Below are 20437 nucleotides of genomic sequence, written 5' to 3'. Positions count from 1 at the left end.
ATGGTGATTGTGTAACTGTTGCTGATTGTGTTTAAAAACCCATCTGGGTCACTAATGTCCTTTAGGGAAGGAAACTGCCATCCTTACCTGGTCTGGCCTACATGTGACTCCAGACCCATAGCAATGTGGTTCACTCTTAACTGCCCCCAGGCAATTAAGGAGGGCATGGCCTTGCCAGCAACATCCAGATATCATAAGCAAGTGAAAACAAATCCTATGAGGATTGGTTTTAAATTTTATTTGTTAACAAGTCTTGGAATATCAGAATCTCTTAAAAGCGCTATATAAATGCAGAAGCAACATACTGCAGCTGCTAGAAATATGAAATAAAAACAGAAAATGCTGGAGAAACCCAGGAGGTTTGGCAGCATTAATGGAGAGAGAAACAGAGTTAACATTTCAGGTTATTCATCAAAACTAAGAAAAATGTTCCAAATTCAGACAAAAGATTATAGACGTTACAACATCAGGGACTTGGGCTTTCTCCAGAGGCTTTTCAAAGTGAAATGAGGGACAGTCCCACCCTAATTTCCAGCAGATCCCATTTTTCCTGAAAGTAGTTTACGGGGAAGGTGGTGGTGACAAAAGCATGAATTTCCCAGGTTGGAATCTCAACTTCTCAGGGTCCATTTAAACCAAGTGCTCAGCATGAACAGCTTTCATTTTCACTGTTTCAGGATCCTTGATGAAAACTGTGGATATCACCATTATAGAGAGAGAGACAAAAATACACTTGTATGGCAAATAAATGCCATGTTCTGAAGTTATTTAAATATCCAGTCATTTAAACATGAAAACCAAGTGATGGTTGTCAGAAGAGTAAAATTACAAACATATGCTGAATGAGTTTTAAAAGGCTAATCATGGATTATTTGTCTTTGATGTGGTAATCGAGGAGTTTTTTTGATAATAGATTGGTTACTTAAGGGGATGTCTGATCTGATGGGTTTCATCACTTAGTTTATTTTGCTGGCATTATTGATTTTGAGTGAGCGCTGTCTTGTTAGTTAGTTTTGATCTGCCCGTATCCATTGAGCTTTACCCACTGTGGACGCTTAATGAGGAGACATGGGGAGTACAAAATGAAGGAAATATGGAGGTTTGAGATGACCCAGTGGCTTGGCAGTAAAAAGCTGGTTAGACGAGTTTGAGTGAGGGGATGGTGAGGGGGGTCAAGGCTGGATAAAGACTTTGTGAAGACTAGGCTGAACTCTCAGAGAAACATACAATCCCTACAATATAGACTAAGGCTATTAGGTCCATCAAGTCTGTACTGACCCTCCAAAAACCATCCGATCTAGACTCAGTCTCCACTCTACCCCTTTAATCCTGCATTATTCAAGACGAACCCACCCAGCCCGCACATCCCTGGGCAATTTAGCACAGCCAATCCACCTAACCTGTGCATCTTTGGACTGTGGGGGGAATCTCACACAGACGCAGGGTGAACGTGCAAACTCCACACAGACAGGCAGTCATCCAAGGCTGAAATTGAACCCAGGTCCCTGGCTTTATGAGGCAGCAGCGCTAACCATGAGTGTAGGCTGGCCTTTTAAGTAGCCCACCTTGCAGTCACTCACCTCCATGCTTGTTCCTGAACTATCTTTGGAGCTGGGTGTCTGATTTGATGATGCTCCTACTTCCCCTGAACAGAATTATGCCTGCAGTATCCTGCTGATTGGGAAGATTTTCTAACTTTAGTTCCAGCCTCCAGCACAATGTCTCTGTTTCTCCCTTGGCAGAGGTTGCAAGGTTTCCTATGTTCATAATAAATCACAGAAACGCAAGTTGTTTTTGTACATTGCTTTTTTTTATCCTAATCAATTGATCATTGACTTTTCCATTTGCAATATAAACTATCCTCTTATCTGAAAGAACCCTGAACCCGTTAGTCATCATTCCTTGTTCATAATAGACCAAGGCAGACACAATGTTTTCTTACTAACGTGACCCATATGCTGAGTAGTTCTGACCAAAGGACAAATTTGACTGTTTTATTGTTTCTGGTTACAAGATTATAGACTACTTTTAAGTTAAAAGTGAGGAAAAAATCTTAATCAGTTGAGATTAAGCCAAATCCTCACTCTACATGAAAGATTAATGTATTTCATATGTAAAATCTTGGCCGTGTGCACGTGAGTATACTGAAAGGGCAGTGAAAATAAATTGGCCAGTAACTATAAAAGAGAAATTCGATCAATGCTTGAAGAGGAAATAATTGCAGGGATGTGAGGGAAGAGCAGGAGTGAGTGTCCACACTATAATGAAGCAAGTCCTGGACAATATACAGGCTTGGGCTGATAAGTGGTAAGCAACATTCACACCACATAAACGTATTACAATGACACAAATGTATCTAACCATCTCTCCTTCATGTTCAAATGCATATCCTTCACTGAGCTCCCTCCACTAAGCAGCATCTTGGAGGTTATCATTGACCAGAAACTGAGCTGGACTCGTCATATAAGTGTTGTGGCCACAAGTGTGGGTCAGACATCAGGAAGCCTGCAGCAAGTAACTCACCACCTGACTTACCAAAGCCTGTCCACCATCTAAGGCATAATTGGGAGTGTGATAGAATACTCCCCACTTGCCTGAATGGGGGCAGCTCCAACAACACTCAAGAAGCCCAACACCCTCCAGGACGCAGCAGCTCATTTTTGATTGGCACCTGCCTCCACCATCGATGCCCAGTAACAGCAGTGTATACAATCTACAGGATGCTCTGCAGAAATTCACTAAAGATCCTCAGACAGCATCTTCCAAACCCATGACCACTTCCATCTAGAAGGACAAGGGCAGGAGATATATGGGAACACCCCCCCTGCACGTTCCCCATCCCAGCCACTCACCATCCTGACTAAAAGGTCTGAAGGTGGATAAATCACCTCGGCTGGATGGACTACACCCCAGGGTTCTGAAGGAGATAGCTGAGGCGACTGTAGAGACAGGGGTGGTGACCTTTCAGGACTCACTGGAGTCAGGGAGGGGGCAAGCAGACAGGAAAATGGCTCATGTAACAGCCCTGTTTAAGGCAGGAGGGAAACAGAAGACAGGAAACTATAGGCTGGTTAGTGTGATCTTTGTCATTGTAAAATTTTAAAATCCATAATTAAGATTAAGATTGCGGAGTACTTGCAAATGCCCAGTAAAATAGGGCTGAGTGAACATGGCTTTGTTAAGGGAGTTCATGCCTGACAAATCTGTTAGAATTCTTAGAGGAGGTAACAATCAAGTGAGACAAAGGACAGTCAGTGGGCATGATCGATTTGAATTTCCAGAAGGCCTTTGATAAGGTGTCACACAGGAAACTGCTAAATAAGACAAGAACTCATGGTGTTAGGGGCATAAGACTTGGAAATATATTATTGTTCCTTCAGTGTCAGTGGGCCAAAATCCTGGAATTCCCTCCCCAGCTGGATTTTTGGGTTAGCCTACAGCACAAAGTTTGCAGTGGTTCAAGAAGGCAGCTCAGTCCCACCTTCTGAAGGGGCAACGTGTCATGGGCAATAAGTGACAGCCCAGCCAGTGGCACCCACATCTTATGAATAATTGTTTTTAAAAATTGAAACATTCTTTCAAAGAACTGACAGAAAGATGATGGGCCAAAAGGTGTCTTGCTATGGCATATAGCTCTACAGTTGTAAGAATATATTGTTTTTATTGGTTAATATGATACCCAAGATACTTTATGCATTATCCATTTCTGCATTATCCTGATATGATGCTTTTTTTCTGTCAGTCGGTGTTTTTGCTGATTCTGTAACAAACCCTGCTTTGTTAGGGCGCACTGCTCTTTGAAGAAGGCAAGAAAATGGAATTCTTTCCTTCAAGCAATGGCTGAGGCAGAGACTCTGCTTCTGTTAACGAAACGTTAAAGGATAACTCAACTCAGTTCACGAAGCTGTAGAGTAAATGACACAGAGGCACAGGCCTGGGATTATTCTAGCAAGGCTGTGATGGGTCAAAAGACATCAGCCTGTGCTCGAACTGGTTTTGTTTCTTGTGATTTGTTGCCTGTGATCTTGCTCACTCTGTTCACATCTCCCCTGGATATCAGGGCAGGTGATGATATTTATGAAACTGCAGAGAGCTCAGATAGGTAAAGAACCTGAAAACATTGAGGTCAAAATATGTATTTTACAAGATAGGAAAAGAGTCGAATAAAAAGCCCAAAATAAAATAAATGACAGCTTGGGAATATTTTCTATCATTCTTGTTAATTCAGGCTCAGGTTGAAAATAGATAAGAAATGAGTAGGATACTTTGTTTTGGGCAATTTGGTTTTTATATCGTAATTCTAGATCAAAAATAATAGTGCTGTGACATTCGTTAATTTCCCATGTGAATACAGATTAGATCTGAAAGCCAGCTATGGTGTCTAAATAAGAGCTAAAAGATTGATTTGCCGATCTCTAGACATGCACACTGTGAACATTAGCTCACAGGCAGATGTCCTGTGGACTGTGTGAAGGTTACTAGCCCAGATATCCAAACACCAGCTCTTCCTCCGTCTTGCTTACAATGTCCTAACTCATCGATGATAAATGCCCACATGTATGGGAAATGCTTTGCTGCAAATGGGGCTTCCTCTGCTCAATCATCCCTCCACATGCATTTCACACAAAGGGACCATTAACGTTGTAGATCATGTAAACGGGGGGCCTCTGCCATGGTAGACAGGCACCATTTTATCTTCCAATAAGAGCTGGATTGTTGCTTTATCAGGTCAGATGGTAAATCGTCCCAGGCATCAGGATCCTTCAACTGAAAAAACATAGCTTGACATTTCAGAGGCATTCCAACAGGCAATTTAACTTGTCAGAGAATTAAAATTTGGTCAGGGGACAATTGGATCACTATTCTGATGCTCTTGGCCAAGCATCGAGCAAGACAAATTATTGAGCTGTTACAGTGCTTCTTCAAGAGTGAAAGGGAGAGGTCTGTCATTAATTCCTGCTTCTCAGGAGAACAACATCCTTCAAGCGAGAGTTCCATCAACAGTTAAAAGACAACAATTCAGCACATGAGCCAATTAAAACAACAGCCTGTCAGAAAGGGAAGAAACAATTCACATCTTTTCCCTTTGAATTGATCTTCACCCTAAAGATTAAACTTGTTAAAACCAAGCATGATAACCCAATAGCATCTCATTATATACAGCCAGATTATGTGAGGTTGATGAAACTAGCTGTCAGCAATGTATCCTTGGGACTGGGGATTCTCTCAATGATTAACACCCTGACATTTACTCTCATGGTATTAGAGCTGTTTTCTAAACAACCAGATCAGAGCTGCTGTTACACACCACTGTAGGAGGTGGGGCTGTGAACCTGGATCTCCCACACTCCAAGGTAGGGACACTCTGACTCTGCTACAAGACGGTATGATACTAAGAGTTCAGTTGTTCCCAGCATTTCAACAGATTTCGAGAGGCTCTGTGTTAGTGCTGACCTACACAGCTTTGCGCAAAGTGTGTTGGCTGGAGCTGCAGCCAATCAGCTTGACAAAGTTGACCACATTGTACACGGTTCTGGGGCCCATATCTCAGGAAGGATATACTGGCCCTGGAGTGCGTTCATGAGAATGGTCCCAGGAATGAAAAGCTTAACATATGTTTGAGGACTCTGGGTCTATATTCGATAGAAGGGGTGGCATGGTGGCTCAGTGGTTAGCACTGCTGCCTCACAGCACCAGGGTTCCAGGATCGATTCCAGCCTCGGGTGACTGTCTGTGTGGAGTTTGCACATCTCCCTGTGTCTGTGTGGGTTTCCTCCGGGTGCTCCGGTTTCCTCCCACGGTCCAAAGATGTGCAGGTCAGGTGAATCGGCCATGCTAAATTGCCCATAGTGTTAGGTGCATAAGTCAGAGGGGAATCTTTCTGGGTGGGTTACTCTTCGGTGTGGACTTGTTGGGCCGAAGGGCCTGCTTCCACACTGTAGGGAATCTAATCTAATCTAATCTAATTGAAACTTGCAGAATATTGAATGGCATGGACACAATGGATGTTAGGAAGATGTTTCTGTTGGTAGGAGAGACTGGGGCACAAGGTCACAGCCTTAGAGTAAAGGGAAGACCTTTTAGAATGGAAATAAGGAGAAACCTCTTCAACCGGAGAGCGGGGAATCATTACCACATAAGGCTGTGGAGGCCAGGTCATTGAGTATATTTATGATTGAAGTAGATACATTCTTGAGCATCAATGTGATCAAGGGTTCAGGAAGAAAGGGGGAGAATGGGGATGAGAAACTTCTCAGCCATGATTGAATCATGGAGCTGACTCAATGGGCTGAATGGCATAATTTCTGCTCCTATGTCTTATGGTCCAAAGTCAATCAAGCATTGGGTGATCAACATAGTAACAAGGAGCTATGACAACAAGGAGGGGTGCCACAATAACATGATGTCAGGGAGTCATGACAACATGATCCCATGACAACAAGGAGTCATGAGAACAAGGAGCAATGATGATAATGCCAAGAGCATGATGAAGGTGATTCTGTAACCTGTCCTCAACAACACCCCCAGTGGGGGAGCCAGCTTCCAATCAATGGAATGTCAAACACAATATCTGACGTGATTACATTGGTTTACTGTTGGGGTTGGAGGAATAGTTTTGGTTCAAACAAACCTCCACAGGTGTGTCATTTTGCAATGATGTTTAATACCTTGGAATGCCAGGAGTACAAGGTGTTACAGACAGTGATCACCCTGAATTAAAGAACAACATGGCATTCTAAATCCAAACGGTGTATTGCAAAACATGTTGCTTTGCCCTGATGCTGCCTGGCTTGCTGTGCTCTTCCAGCCTCCTGCGTGTCTACTCTATGGGGCGTAGATAGTGTGATTGCAAGCTCTTTCTCTTCAGGAGCAAGAACCTATTAGGTACCGACTGTTGGAAATGCAATAAGATGCTGTTTAGCAGCAAGGAAACAAAAGCAAATGGTGGTGGGTACTGGAAACGTGAAATGATAACAGAAAACCGGAACTGCTCATCATGTCTGGCAGGGTCAGCACAAAGAGAAAAATGGAGTTCACATTTCAGCTCGAGTAACCTGTCATGAGAAGGTTTGGGCCAGTTGTCCCAGAAGGGAGGGGGCTACAGGAGCTGTCACCTCCTTGTTGAGGAGGGCTGTTTAAAACACCCACACTTTGTCCCAGTTACAGAGAGAAAGGTGACACACTCATACTGACACACACACACACCCAGACACAGACACACACACACTCACACACACAGACACAGACACAGGCACACACACACACAGACACACAGGCACAGACACACACAGACACACACGTGCTCACACACACAGACAGACACACACTCACACAGACAGACACACACAAACTCACACACTAACAGACACACACTCTCTCTCACACAAACACACACGTACACACACATACACAGACACAGACACACACTCACACACTAACAGACACACACACTCTCTCACACACAAACACACATGTACACACACACTGACACACATATGCAGATACACACACACAGACACACATGCACTCTCGCGCACATACACACACACACCCTCCTCGTGGCCTTCAACTCTTTGATATTTCAAACTTCTAACTACCTCCTGTTTCAATAATTTCAGTGACCGAGCCGAGCCTCCACAGCACTCTGGGGGGAGAGAATTTCAGAGATTTACTACCCTATGGGAGAGGAAATGTAATGGTCAGTGTCTCTGACAGAGCGGCGCTCCTCCTGCTGCTATCAACCGAGATTCTCTGGTCAGGAATGGGCTGGAGCCCACAACCTCCTCACTCATAAACAGCTGAGACACAGCTGACCCAACTGTTAGCTCAGTGACATTTTGTCCAATAAACAATAGGCAGACAAGACGGCAATATCGGATCAGATTATTGAAGTGATTATGTAAAGGGAGATTGCTTAAAAATAATACACGACAGCTGTACTTACTTGGGCAAGAAGGTCCCACTGCATTCAATGTGAATGTCCCATTGAGACAGCGAGCTGGTTTTAGGAGTTCTGAATTCATATAGACAGTGTCAGAATTAAACCATTCTGACAAATATTTACCTAAGTTGATAGAAATATTGGGTTTGTGTAAATGAATCGATTACTGATTAGGGAAAATTGATCTTATTGATCCATGTAACTAAAACTGAGCAGAGTTACTTCCCACTGCAGATCTGAAACCCAGTCAATGAGTGGAGGTTTTGTTAAGTCTCCATGTTTCTTTCTTAATATTTCATAGGATTTGATCGTCAATAGCAAGTTCAGGATCTATTACATATACCTTAAGGATGAGTTGGCTTCTTGAACAGCTGCAATCCACCTAGTGTGGGCTGATCCACAATGCCCTTAGGGAGGGAATTCCAGGATTTTCACCCAGTGACAGTGAAGCGATGATAATATATTTCCAAGTCAGGATGGTGAGTGACGTAGAGGGGAACTTGCATGGGGTGATGGTCCCATTAATCTGCTGCTCTTGACCTTCCAGATGGAAGTGGTTATGGGTTTGGATGGTGCGGGTTGGAGGAGCCGTGGCAAGTTAAGACTGTGCATCTTTGACGGAAAGAGGGAATGATTAAGGTGGTCAACATAGTGTTGATCAAATGGCAAAGAGAAACAAATTCCTTCCAATCTTTCCTCAGATATAATTCTGATAAACCCTTACTGCATCTTTGTCAGCGTGTACAGGTCTCTTTTCTAATACAGAGAACAGAAATGTTCATGATGGTTAGGCTATTGGGATATTTTGAGAACATGACAGGTGCTATCTGAATGCACATTCTTATACGAGTGTTCCATAGTGATTAGCATGAGGCAACACAGTTATTCCACTGCCTTTGGATTAAGAAACAAACAAACCAAAAGCAGGAGTAGGCCATTCAGCCCTTCTAGCCTGTTCTGCCATTTGGCCTGATTCTGCCCTCCTTTGACTGTACTTTCTACCCTCTATAACCTTTAACTCTCTTTATCTCAGCCTTAAAAACTTTCAGTAACCTAGCCTCCACTGCCTTCTGGCAAAAATAATTCCAAAGACGAAAATGTCCCCAAAAGAGAATAAAAATCTCCCTACATCTGTCTTATCTCGGCAATTATTTTGAAATGATGTCCCTGATTGTAAAGTTTCTCACGAGAAGGATCACTTTCATCCACCCTGTCAAATCTCCTCAGCATCGTTTGCTTTTTTCCTCTCAATCATCTAAACTCTGGTGGACACAGACCCAAACCGTCAAACCTCTCCTCATCAGACAGGCCCCTCATCCCCAGAATTAATGGGAAATCTTCTCTGAACCATTCCCAAAGCAATTACCTTCTCTCTTACGTAAGGGGAACAAAATTGTACTCCAGATGTGGTCTCACCAAGGTCCTGTAAAATTGTAACAAAAACCTTATACTTAACTCACTTTGCAATAAACAGCAGTGTTCCAATTGTCTTTTTAATGTTATTGTGCTCTTTGTCGTTTCTATGCTGAGGTGCCTTTATTCCTGACTCCCAGCCCCATACTAGGGTAAGTTGGCAGCTGTAAGGACACTTCACACTCTGTTCCCCAGGGAAGCAAGAAATCTGATGGATATCAATGCAGTTGGAATTCCAGTACGCTTTGGGAAACTTGCCTGTGTGGACTAAGGTTTGGAATCTCTCCAGATTCCCCGCCCCTCTCCTCCAGATATCTGAATTGTCTCATCTTTCCCTACCTCCGTCACTGCCTTGGGCTGTGCAATTCTTCAAGATCTCCGTGCTGTGGTCATTCTGTCCTTTTGCACATCCTTAATGTTAATTTTGGGTTTCCACCCTGAACCCATCAGTCTTTCCACCGCTCTCCTCCTCTGGGTGATCCTAGTGTTTTAACATTACTTTGGTCATCTGTCCTGATCTCTTCACATGGCTTGGTGTGGAATCCTGTCCAAATGCATGAAGCACCTGAGGATGCTTTCACATGTTAAAAGTACTATCGAAATGTTGTCAGCAATTCGGAACTGTAGTATTCTTATCAGGGTCTGACACGAAAGATTCAGCCAATTCTGTCCTTTACATTTATTGCTCCCATCACATTTTTGCATAGCTGTAAATAAGCGCAGTCTTTAGTACACGTTGTGTCTGTGTTAAATTAATGTCCTTAATATTCAGAGCTTTGTGATGTAGCAGAGTAGAATAATGACTGCCGTTCCTGGTGTGATATATATATTTTAATTCATGTGGTGTAGCCTAGCCAAGCAGGACCAGTCTCTTTATCCTGCTCGCCTCAGGCAGCGAGACTCGAGAATTTAGTGAGTTACAGAATGCTATCGGGGGGGAATCGAACTTCAAACACTGTAACGTAATGCCCTTGTCATCTCCTTACTGGAACTGGACGGTGTAATTTTGATTTGTGAATGCTCCTCCCAAACTGTTGTTCTCAACAGTTTGCATTTATCTACATGTTGCAGATTCATCTTGTCCTTCAAATAGTACACCAATTCTTCAACACTCTCACCCATGTTTTCAAATCCATCCCTATCCCTGTCACCTCCACCAGCCATATAATCCTTCGAAATCTCTGCATTTCTCCAGTTCTGCTCACTTAAAAACTCACTGCATCATTACAACTTTTGTTTTCAGCTGTCCTGGGTGCAGAGCTCTGGAATTCCCTCCCTAAATCTCTCCTTCTCCCTAAATCTCTCCTTCTCCCCAATCCTCTTGTGCTCTCTAAATATCTCCCCTTTAGGCACCTCATTCTTGCTTTAAAGCACTCCTTAAAATTAACCTCTTTGATCAAGTTTTTCGTCACCTGACCTAACTTTCGATCTGTAATTTGGTGTAAAATTTGGAGTTAAACATTCCAATGAAGAGCTTTGATACACTTTATGACCTTAAAGTACAACATAAATGTGAGACATTGTTGTCCTATGATTTGCATGTATTGGTTTTGAGAATTTTCTATTCACTCATGCCATTGAGAGGGAGTTCCAGTATTGTGACCAGTGACAGTGAAGGAACGGTGATATATTTCCAAGTCAGGACGGTGAGTGACTTGGAGGGGAGCTTGCAGGGCGTGGTGATTCCATGTATCTGCTGCCCTTGTCCTTCTGGAAGGAAATGGCCGTGGGTTTGGAAAGTGCTGTCTGAAGGTCTTTGGTGAATTTTTGCGGTGTATCTGAGTGAATGCTGAATTAAACTCCATGACTAGTTGGAGTATGTTGCCTAAATCAAATGCTGGCAGCTTGTGTCTTTGGGAGAGAGTGTTGCCTCCAACCACTTTACTAGACTGGATGTAAAGGCAGTTTAGTTACGTGGTTTTAAAATAAATAAGAGGGGTGAGCAATCAATATCAGGAAAATGTACCAGAGAGTCATTGAATCATAGAGATGTACAGCACAGAAACCAACCCTTCAGTCCAACTCATGCTGACCAGATACCCTAACTCAATCTAGTCCCACCGACCAGCACCTGGCCCATATCCCTCTAAACCCTTCCTATTCTTACATCAATCCAGATGCCTTCTAAGTGTTGCAATTGTACCTGTCTCCACCACTTCCTCTGGCAGCTCATTCCATACACGTACCACTCTCTGCATGAAAAGTTGCCTCTTAGGTCTCTTTTACATCTTTCCCCTCTTACCCTATACCTATGCCCTCTAGTTCTGGACTCCCCCACCCTAGGGAAAAGATCTTGTTTATTTCCCCTATTCATGCCCCTTATAATTTTGTAAACCTCTATAAGGTCACCCCTCAACCTCCGACACTCCAGGGAAAACAGCCACAGCCTGTTCAGCCTCTCCCTATAGCTCAAATCCTCCAACCCTGGCAACATCCTTGTAAATCTTTTCTGAACTCTTTCACAATATCCTTCCAATAAGAAGGAGAACAGAATTGCATGCAATATTCAAAAGTGGCCTAACCAATGTCCTGTACAGCCGCAACATGACCTCCCAACTCCTGTACTCAATACTCTGACCAATAAAGGAAAGCAGACCAAACGCCTTCTTCACTATCCTATCTACCTGCAACTCCACTTTCAAGGAGCTATGAACCTGCACTTCAAGGTCTCTTTGTTCAGCAACACTCCCAAGGGCCTTATCAATAATTGTATAAGTCCCGCTAAGATTTGCTTTTCCAAAATATAGCACCTAACATTTATCTAAATTAAACTCTATCTGCCACTCCTCAGCCCATCGGCTCATCTGATTATGATCCCATTGTAATCCGAGGTAACCTTCGCTGTCCACTACACCTCCAATTTTGGTGTCATCTGCAAACTTACTAACTGTACCTCTTATGCTCGCATCCGAATCATTTATATAAATAACGAACAGTAGTGGACCCAGCACCGATCCTTGTGGCACTCCACTGGTCACAGGCCTCCAGTCTGAAAAACAACCCTCCACTACCACCACCCTCTGTCTTCTACCTTTGAGCCAGTTCTGTATCCAAATGGCTAGTTCTCCCTGTATTCCATGAGATCTAACCTTGCTAACCAGTCTCCCATGGGGAACCTTGTTGAACGCCTTACTGAAGTCCATATAGATCACATCTACTGCTCTGCCCTCATCAATCTTCTTTGTTACTTCTTCAAAAAACTCAATCAAGTTTGTGAGACATGATTTCCCACGCACAAAACCATGTTGGCTATCCCTAATTATTCCTTGACTTTCCAAATACATGTACATCCTGTCCCTCAGGATTCCCTTCAACAACTTGCCCACCACTGAGGTCAGGCTCACTGGTCTATAGTTCCCTGGCTTGTCTTTACCACCCATCTTAAACAGTGGCACCATGTTAGCCAACCTCCGGTCCTTCGGCACCTCACCTGTGATTATCGATAATACAAATATCTCAGCAAGAGGCCCAGCAATCACTTCCTTAGCTTCCCACAGTGTTCTAGGGTACACCTGATCAGATCCTGGGGATTTATCCACTTTTATGCATTTGAAGACATTCTGCACTTCCTCCTCTATAATATGGACAGTTTTCAAGATGTCACCATCTGTTTCCCTATATTCTATATCTCCCATGTCCTTTTCTACAGTAAACACTGATGCAAAATGCTCATTTAGTATCTCCCCGTCTCCTGCAGCTCCACACAAAGGCCACCTTACTGATCTATGAGGGGCCCTATTCTCTCCCTAGTTGCCCTTTTGTCTTTAATGTATTTGTAAAAACGCTTTGGATTCTCCTTAACTCTATTTGCCAAAGCTATGTCATGTCCCCTTTAACTCAAGGGCAAGTGAGCAAAACACCAATGTGTAAAATGATGGTCAGAGAATGACAGAGAAAAATAGCCTCAGAATTTACCAGCAGTCAATTCTTGATGTTACGGAGAGGACAGAAAATTACTAAAGGCTCTTTATCTGAATGTAAGCAGCATTTACAACAAATTAAGTAGATTAATAGCTCACATTGAAGTGAACAAATAGAATCTGATAGATATTACAGAGACACGATTTCAGCATAACAAATACTGTGACATGAGTACTGAAGAATGTATGGTATTCAAGAAGCATAGGAAGCTAAGTAAAGGTGGAGGGGTAGCACGGTTAATGAAGGATGGAATTTGTGTAATAATTGAAGCTGATCTCAGTTCAGGAAATCAGGTTGCAGAATCCATCTGAGTGGAGATGAGGAATAGTGGGCTCACAAAATCACTGGTTGGAGTGGTCTACAGAGTCCTAACAATGACCACAATATGGGACAAAGGAATAAGGAGAAATGTTGGGTGTTGGTGTTAAATGGAAGGCAATAACTATGAGTGATTTTAATCCACAAATCAATTGGATAAATCAGATTGGTAGTAACAGCCTGGATGAGGAGTTCATAGAATGCTTTTGTGATAATTTCTTAGAGCATCAACTGACCATTGAGCAGTAAATTGACACAAAGAACTGCGAATGCTGGAGATCTGAAACAAAACCAGAGATTGCTGGAGAAACTCAGCAGGTCTGGCAGCGTCTGTGAAGAGGAAGAAGAGTCAACATTTCAAGTTGGGTGACCCTTTACCAAAGCAGGGTCTTGATAAAGAGGCACCGACTTGCAGCATTGACTCTGCTTTCCTCCCAAAGATGCTGCCAGACCTGCTGAGTTTTGCCAGCGATTTCTGGTTTTGACCAGGGACAGACTGGGTATTGTGTAATGTGACAGAATTAAATGATGACTTCTGAGTATGGATGAAGGAGTGGCATATGGAGTTTAATTTAGATAAATGTAAAGTATTGCTCATCATGGACCCAGGGCAGTCTAATCAGTTATTACGCAGCACCAAAGGATATCTGTTTTACTGGTGGTGCCTCAGTATATCAATGTGTTGACTATGCTCTTGTGGTTTTAACATTGCATTGTGTTTCTCTTACAACGAGAGTCTAAGATCACAGAGCATGACCTCAGAAGAAAGGGTTACCCCTTTTAAGGTAGAGATGAGGAAGAATTCCTTCTCTCAGATCAGAGTGAATCAGTGGAATTCTTCACTATAGAGTGCTCGTGAGGCTGGGTCTTAAATATATTCAAGACTCTGGTTTCCTACATCTTATATTCTCATTGTCTAACATGCCTATTCTCATTGAAAACAGTGGTGTGGAAATCTTTGAGCCTACCTGAGAGAGCATAAAGGTTCTCAGTTTAATGTCTCATCTGAAAGACACCTGACAGTGCAGTACTCCCTCACTGCACTGGAATAGGTCTTTCTGTTTAATTCTCCAGGTTAGGACACTGATCCCACCACCTCCTATGTCAGCGGCTAACGGGCTACCGAATGCGGAGCAGCTAAACCGAGCCGGCGAATGTCTGATGTGTATCTGTGAAATATGTATAAAACTGGATACACTGCAGTCTATAACAGAGCAAAGGGAGGCTTCACTGTCATCAAATCCTGTGGTGAATCTGAGAGTGAGCCCCCACCTTTGCTTCATGAATTCGCTTGATTTTTGAGAGACCTTCAAGTTCATTTTAATAAATTTCTGGGCAATTAAAATGAGCAATAATTAATACACTCTGATTCCCATTTCCATCTGTGCTAGGAATGTCTTGCTCACTAGAATAGAGAATATGGATTGAAAGCCAAATGTGTGACAGGCCAATGTACTGAGTCCCATTAGTGAATATCAAGGACTGTGCAATAATACCAGGAGAATGTGCTTGCACCAATTAATGTGCAAAGTTAATGTACTCACTTCGGTGAGGGCAATCAGTTTTATTAAACATTTTAAAGATATGGTTAAATTCTGCGATAAAACTCATTATAACCTTGCTTCTAAGGCCTCAAATTCATTGCTAGTGTCCATGTTAGAGTATTACTTGGAGCAGCTTCTAGCAGAGAAAAAGGCCACTCAGCCTATTATTCATGCCCTGGTTCTTTGATTGAGCATTCCCAAGATTAATGTCATTCTATAAAGTGTTGCCGACATTAGCAATCCACTGAATGGTTCTCTTGATGTCTCCAAAATGCAGGAGCTAATATAATGCCCCATTGTAACTTCTTTTAATAAAGTACTTATTCATTCTAAAGTTGTGGATGTTTAAGGCTGGATCATCATTTATTGTCCATCCCTCATTGAGAAGGTGATGGTGAGCTGTTCAAGTTCATGAGCAGTCAGTAAAGCCATGTTACTATTAGGAGAGAGTTCTGGGATTCAGACCCAGTATTACTGAAGGAACGATGACATATTTTCAAGTCAGGATAGTAAATGGCTTGGAGGGGAACTTACACAAGGTGGTGTTCCCATTGTAACTGCTGCCCTTGTTCTTCTAAATGGAAGTGGTTGTGGGTTTGGAAGGTGCTGTCTGAGGATCTTTGGCGAATTTCTGCAGCGCATCTTGTAGAAAGCACACATGGCTGCTGCTGAGCGTCGGTTGGGGAGGGAGTGGATGCTTGTGGACGTGGTGCCAATCAAGAAGACTGCTTTGTCCTGGATGATGTCAAGCATCTTGAGTGTTGTTGGAGCTGCACCCATCCAGGCAGTTGGGAAGTATTCCATCACCCTCCTGACTTGTACCTTGTTGATGGTGGACTGGCTTTGGGGAGTCAGGAGGTGAGTTACTCGCCACAGAATTCTCAGTCTCTGACTGGCTCTTGTAACCACTGAGTCAATTTGGTTCATCAGTTCAACTTCTGGTTGGTGGATCCTCCAGCACTTTGATATTTCAGCAAAGTGCAGAGGTATATTTTTACGTAAAGGGGAAGGGGTTGCTGGAGATGGTCATGGCCTGATAGTTGCGTGGTGTGAATGTTTCCGAAGGCATTGATTCAAGCCAAAACATTCTTCACTAGAGCCAGGGTTGGGAACCTCACTGGCCTTTTGACCACACAGCATAATTACTGAGCCACAGTAGGTGTTTGTCCAATCTTTGCAAGTGTGTATTTGTCAGCATGAGATACCGAATTTTGTTTGGATAGGGCCAGCTCACTGCACTCATGATGAAGATTTATGCCACCATTCTCTTTAAGTAAAAGAAATGACACAGTCTCATTGGTCCACTGTGATTGAAGGAAACCACATCCTAGTCTAACGAGAAGGGTCTTTTATCATTAATAAGTCCTAGGCTATTGCGTGTTAACAGCTTATTATAGATTACATTGATATGGTAAACATTATTACAGAGACTTTGAGGAGAACTCAATGTTGGGTATCACTCCTTTGAGATCCTAGGGCAATTACAATGAGGAAAAAAGAGACAGGAGATGAAATAAATACTTTGATTCTGTCTTCGCAAAAGAGGACCCAGAAATGTTGGGGAACACAACATCTGATGTGTGGGAGGAACTGAAGGAAATCTGCATTTGTAGAGAAATGGTGTTGGGGAAATTGATGGGATTAAAGGTTGTTGAGTCCCCAGGTCTTGATAATCTACATCCCAAAAGGAAGTGGTCCTAGAAATAATGGATGCATTGCTGATCATCTTTCAAGATTCTAAGGAATCTGAAACAGTTCCTATGGTTTTAGAAGATAGCTAATGGATGCCCACAACTTAAAAGACAAGGTAGAGAGAAAACAAGGAATTACATTATAAACAGAGCACTGGGAAAACAGTGAGAGGGTCAGACAAGTCAACGTGGATTTACGAAAGAAAAAACATCTCTGCCAAATCTACTGTAATTTTTGAGGATGTAACTAGTAGAGTTGATGAGGAGGAGCCAGTGGATGTGGTTTAATTGGACTTCAGAGAACTTTTGATTAGATCCCAGTTAAGAGATTAGTGTGTAAAATTAAAGTGCATGGGATGGGGGGCAGTGTACTGACACAGATAGAGAACTGGTGGAAGGCAGGAGACAATGTGCAGGAATAATGTACTATTTAATCTCCAACAACTGCCCATATACATTGTCTTCTATGCTGGACTGTACACAGTCACATAATTTCCTGGCAAACACAGAATGTAGTAAATTCAATCCCCATTCTAGGCTTCTCCCAGTGACAAGTAGTCACCAATAGAGATTGGGATTTGGGTCCCACATGTTCATAACAAATTAATGTTTTAATGAGGGAACTAAATGTAATATCTCCAATTTCCAGATGACACAAAGCTGGGTGAGAGGGTGAGCTGTGAGGAGGATGCAGAGATGTTCGGTGAGTGGGCAAATTCATGGCAGATGCAATTTAATGTGGATGAATGTGAAGGGTGACAGACTGGGAGAGGAGGCGGTGCGGTGAGACCCAGGTGGCCCTGTATACCAGTCACTGAGAGTAAACAGGCAGGTATAGCAGGCAGTGAGGACAATAAATAGTATATCAGCCTTCATCGTGAGAGGACTTAAGTATAGGTGCAGGGATGTCTTCCTGTAATTGTGTAGGGCTTTGGTAAGACCACACCAGGAATATTGTGTGCAGTTTGGGTCTCCTTATCTGAGGAAGGATGTTCTAGCGATGGAGGGAGTGCAGTGAAGGTTTCCCAGACTGATCACTGGGATGGCAGGACTGATGTATGAAGAGGGACTGGATAATTCAGGACTATACTCACTGGAGTTTAGACGAGTGAGGTAAAATCTCATAAAAACCTATAAAATTCTAACAGAATTAGACAGGATAAACACAGGAAGAGTGATCGGGGAGTTCCGAACCAGGGTTCACAGTAACAGAATATGGGGCAGTCCATCTCGGACTGAGCTGAGGAGAAATGTCTTCACCCAGAGAGTGGGGAGCCTGTGGAGTCCCTGCCACAGAAAGTGGTTGAGACCAAAACATTGAAACATTTCCAGAAATTAGATATCGTTCTTAGGGTAAAAGAGATCAAAGGGACATGGAGAAAGTGGGAACAGAAAGCTGAGTTGGATGATCAACTATGATCATATTGAAAGGCAGAGTCGGCTTGAAGGGCTGAATGGCCTACCCTGCTGCTGTTCTTTTTATGTTTCTATTCTGCCCACCGGCCACCTGACACCATCAGGTTGTATTTATGGCACTCCTCAGGGTTAACTCTTACAGATCTGATTACACTTGGATGCAACAGTAGACAGTTCCCCAATAACCTTGGCTGTTTTTTTGTGACTGATAGCCACAGGAATCTCAGGATGGTGAGACACCGACCAAGGTACATTCACGCAGCCTAGAATGGGGATTGAATTAACCACCTTTGCCAGGAGATTAAGTGACTGTGTACAGTCCAGCATAGAAGAGAATGTATAGGGGTGGTCGGTGGAGATTAAATAGAACATTAGAAAGCAGCTGGAATCTGTACATAGTCAAACAACAGGAACCGCTGTGGGTATCTGGCATCCTCTTTCAAGCAATGTAATCCCAGTGAATGGTTTGGGTTTTTATTGAGTTTAATCTGGGTTGTCACAGTGAAGTGGGTCTAAGTGCTCGTATTATTTAAATTTCTGGATTTATGAAGAGGCAGATTGTGGTGAATATGAAACAAATAAGTCAGCATAATTGAAGCTTACGTGCCTATCGTTCTGAGAAAGTGCTGGCTCAGACGCGACTGGGTTTCTGTGCAGCTTGCATGAAATTGCAAATGGAATTTAATTTGCTGCATCTATCCTGTAGGATCAGGTTAAAATGATTAATGTGAGGAAGGATGTTGTCATGATTTAATTCATTGCCTCTGAGGAATGTTCTCAAGCATTACCGACCCATCACTGTCCCAGAGCAACTTCACTCTCACTCCCTGACAGTCAGCTGTTGGAGCAATCAAACCCAGACCCCAGCTATTTCTCCTTTCAAGGAGAATTTGAATTCATGTTTGAAATCTTATGGTTCTGGCAGACAATGAGTTTTTGGGAACTCACAGCCCAGCATCGGAATGTGCTAAGAGGCCAGAAGGAAGGATGGGGGTTTGGTGGAGATTGGGGACCAGTCCAAGGTATCAGGGCTGGATTGTGAAGAGAGGTACATGTGTCCCTGTCACCTCTCGGCTCTGGGGTTAGGAACGATGAGAAGGAAAACCCACACACCCTGACAAAATCAGTTGGTACATCGGGCTGCAGCTTGGAAGGTCCAGGTTTCCCTCCAAAGAAAGACTAGTCCATTCAGCCCTTCGAGCCTGTTCAGATGGCCAGTCTGAGGAAGGGTCACTGGACCCGAAACGTTAACTCTGATTTCTCTCCTCACATGCTGCCTGACCTGCTGATCTTTTCCAGCTATTTCTGTTTTGGTTTCTGATTTCCAGCATCTGCAGTTATTTTGATTTCTATTCAAGATGACCCTGTTGTGTTCTCCATAATTTCCATACTTTAGATGTCCCTGCAGGCAGGAGCCACTGTCTCTTGGATGGGACTTTAAGCTGAAGCCGCGCCTGCTTTCTCAGGAGAAGGTGGAAGATCCCGTGAACAGGTTTCGCAGGAGAGCTAAGTAAGCCTCAGTCAGGTCCAAGCTAATATTCATCACTCCAATCTCACAAAGAAAACAACCACTTGGGTTATTATCATGTCACTGTTTAATTACGTCACACGCAAACTGACTGGCACATTTCCTACAGCAGCAACTTTTGTCTATAAGGCACTTTGCGAATGTTCTGAGGTTGTAAATGGCACTACAGAAATGAAAATCATTGCTGCTTTGTCTTTCTCTTGCTTTGGTAATGCGACCAGATTCTGAAGCTTAAGAGCCAGAGAAACCATAAGGGGGTCTGGGGCCTGCATTCTAGTAGCTGGGACAGGATTCATCAGAGGGACTTGCAGCCAATGACTAGCTATATGATAGCCAGACATCATAATAACCAGGGTGCTCCTGGTTTAATTTAAATGCACCACCCTTTACAACTCTCCATTCATCAGTGATCACTGAATAAAACAAAAGCTGGACTGTACATTTCTATAGCACCATTCAGGGAATCCCAAAGCAGTTTGCAGACAGTTCAACACTCATTGAAATATAATCACCGCTGTATTTTCAGAATGCAGCATCCAGTTTAGACACAGCAAGATCCCACGACCAGCGACACAATAATGATCGGATCATCTTGTTCTTTCAGTGATTGGCTGAGGAATAAATGTTGACCAGGTCACAAAGTGAAATTCGCTCGTTCTTCCTC

Source organism: Chiloscyllium plagiosum, unplaced genomic scaffold, assembly GCF_037043375.1.
Source record: "Chiloscyllium plagiosum isolate Xiang-an unplaced genomic scaffold, Cpla_swu_hap1 HiC_scaffold_26, whole genome shotgun sequence".
In the NCBI taxonomy this organism is placed as follows: domain Eukaryota; kingdom Metazoa; phylum Chordata; class Chondrichthyes; order Orectolobiformes; family Hemiscylliidae; genus Chiloscyllium; species Chiloscyllium plagiosum.
The sequence above is the reverse complement of the archived record's forward strand: the minus strand, read 5'-3'. Positions refer to the sequence as shown.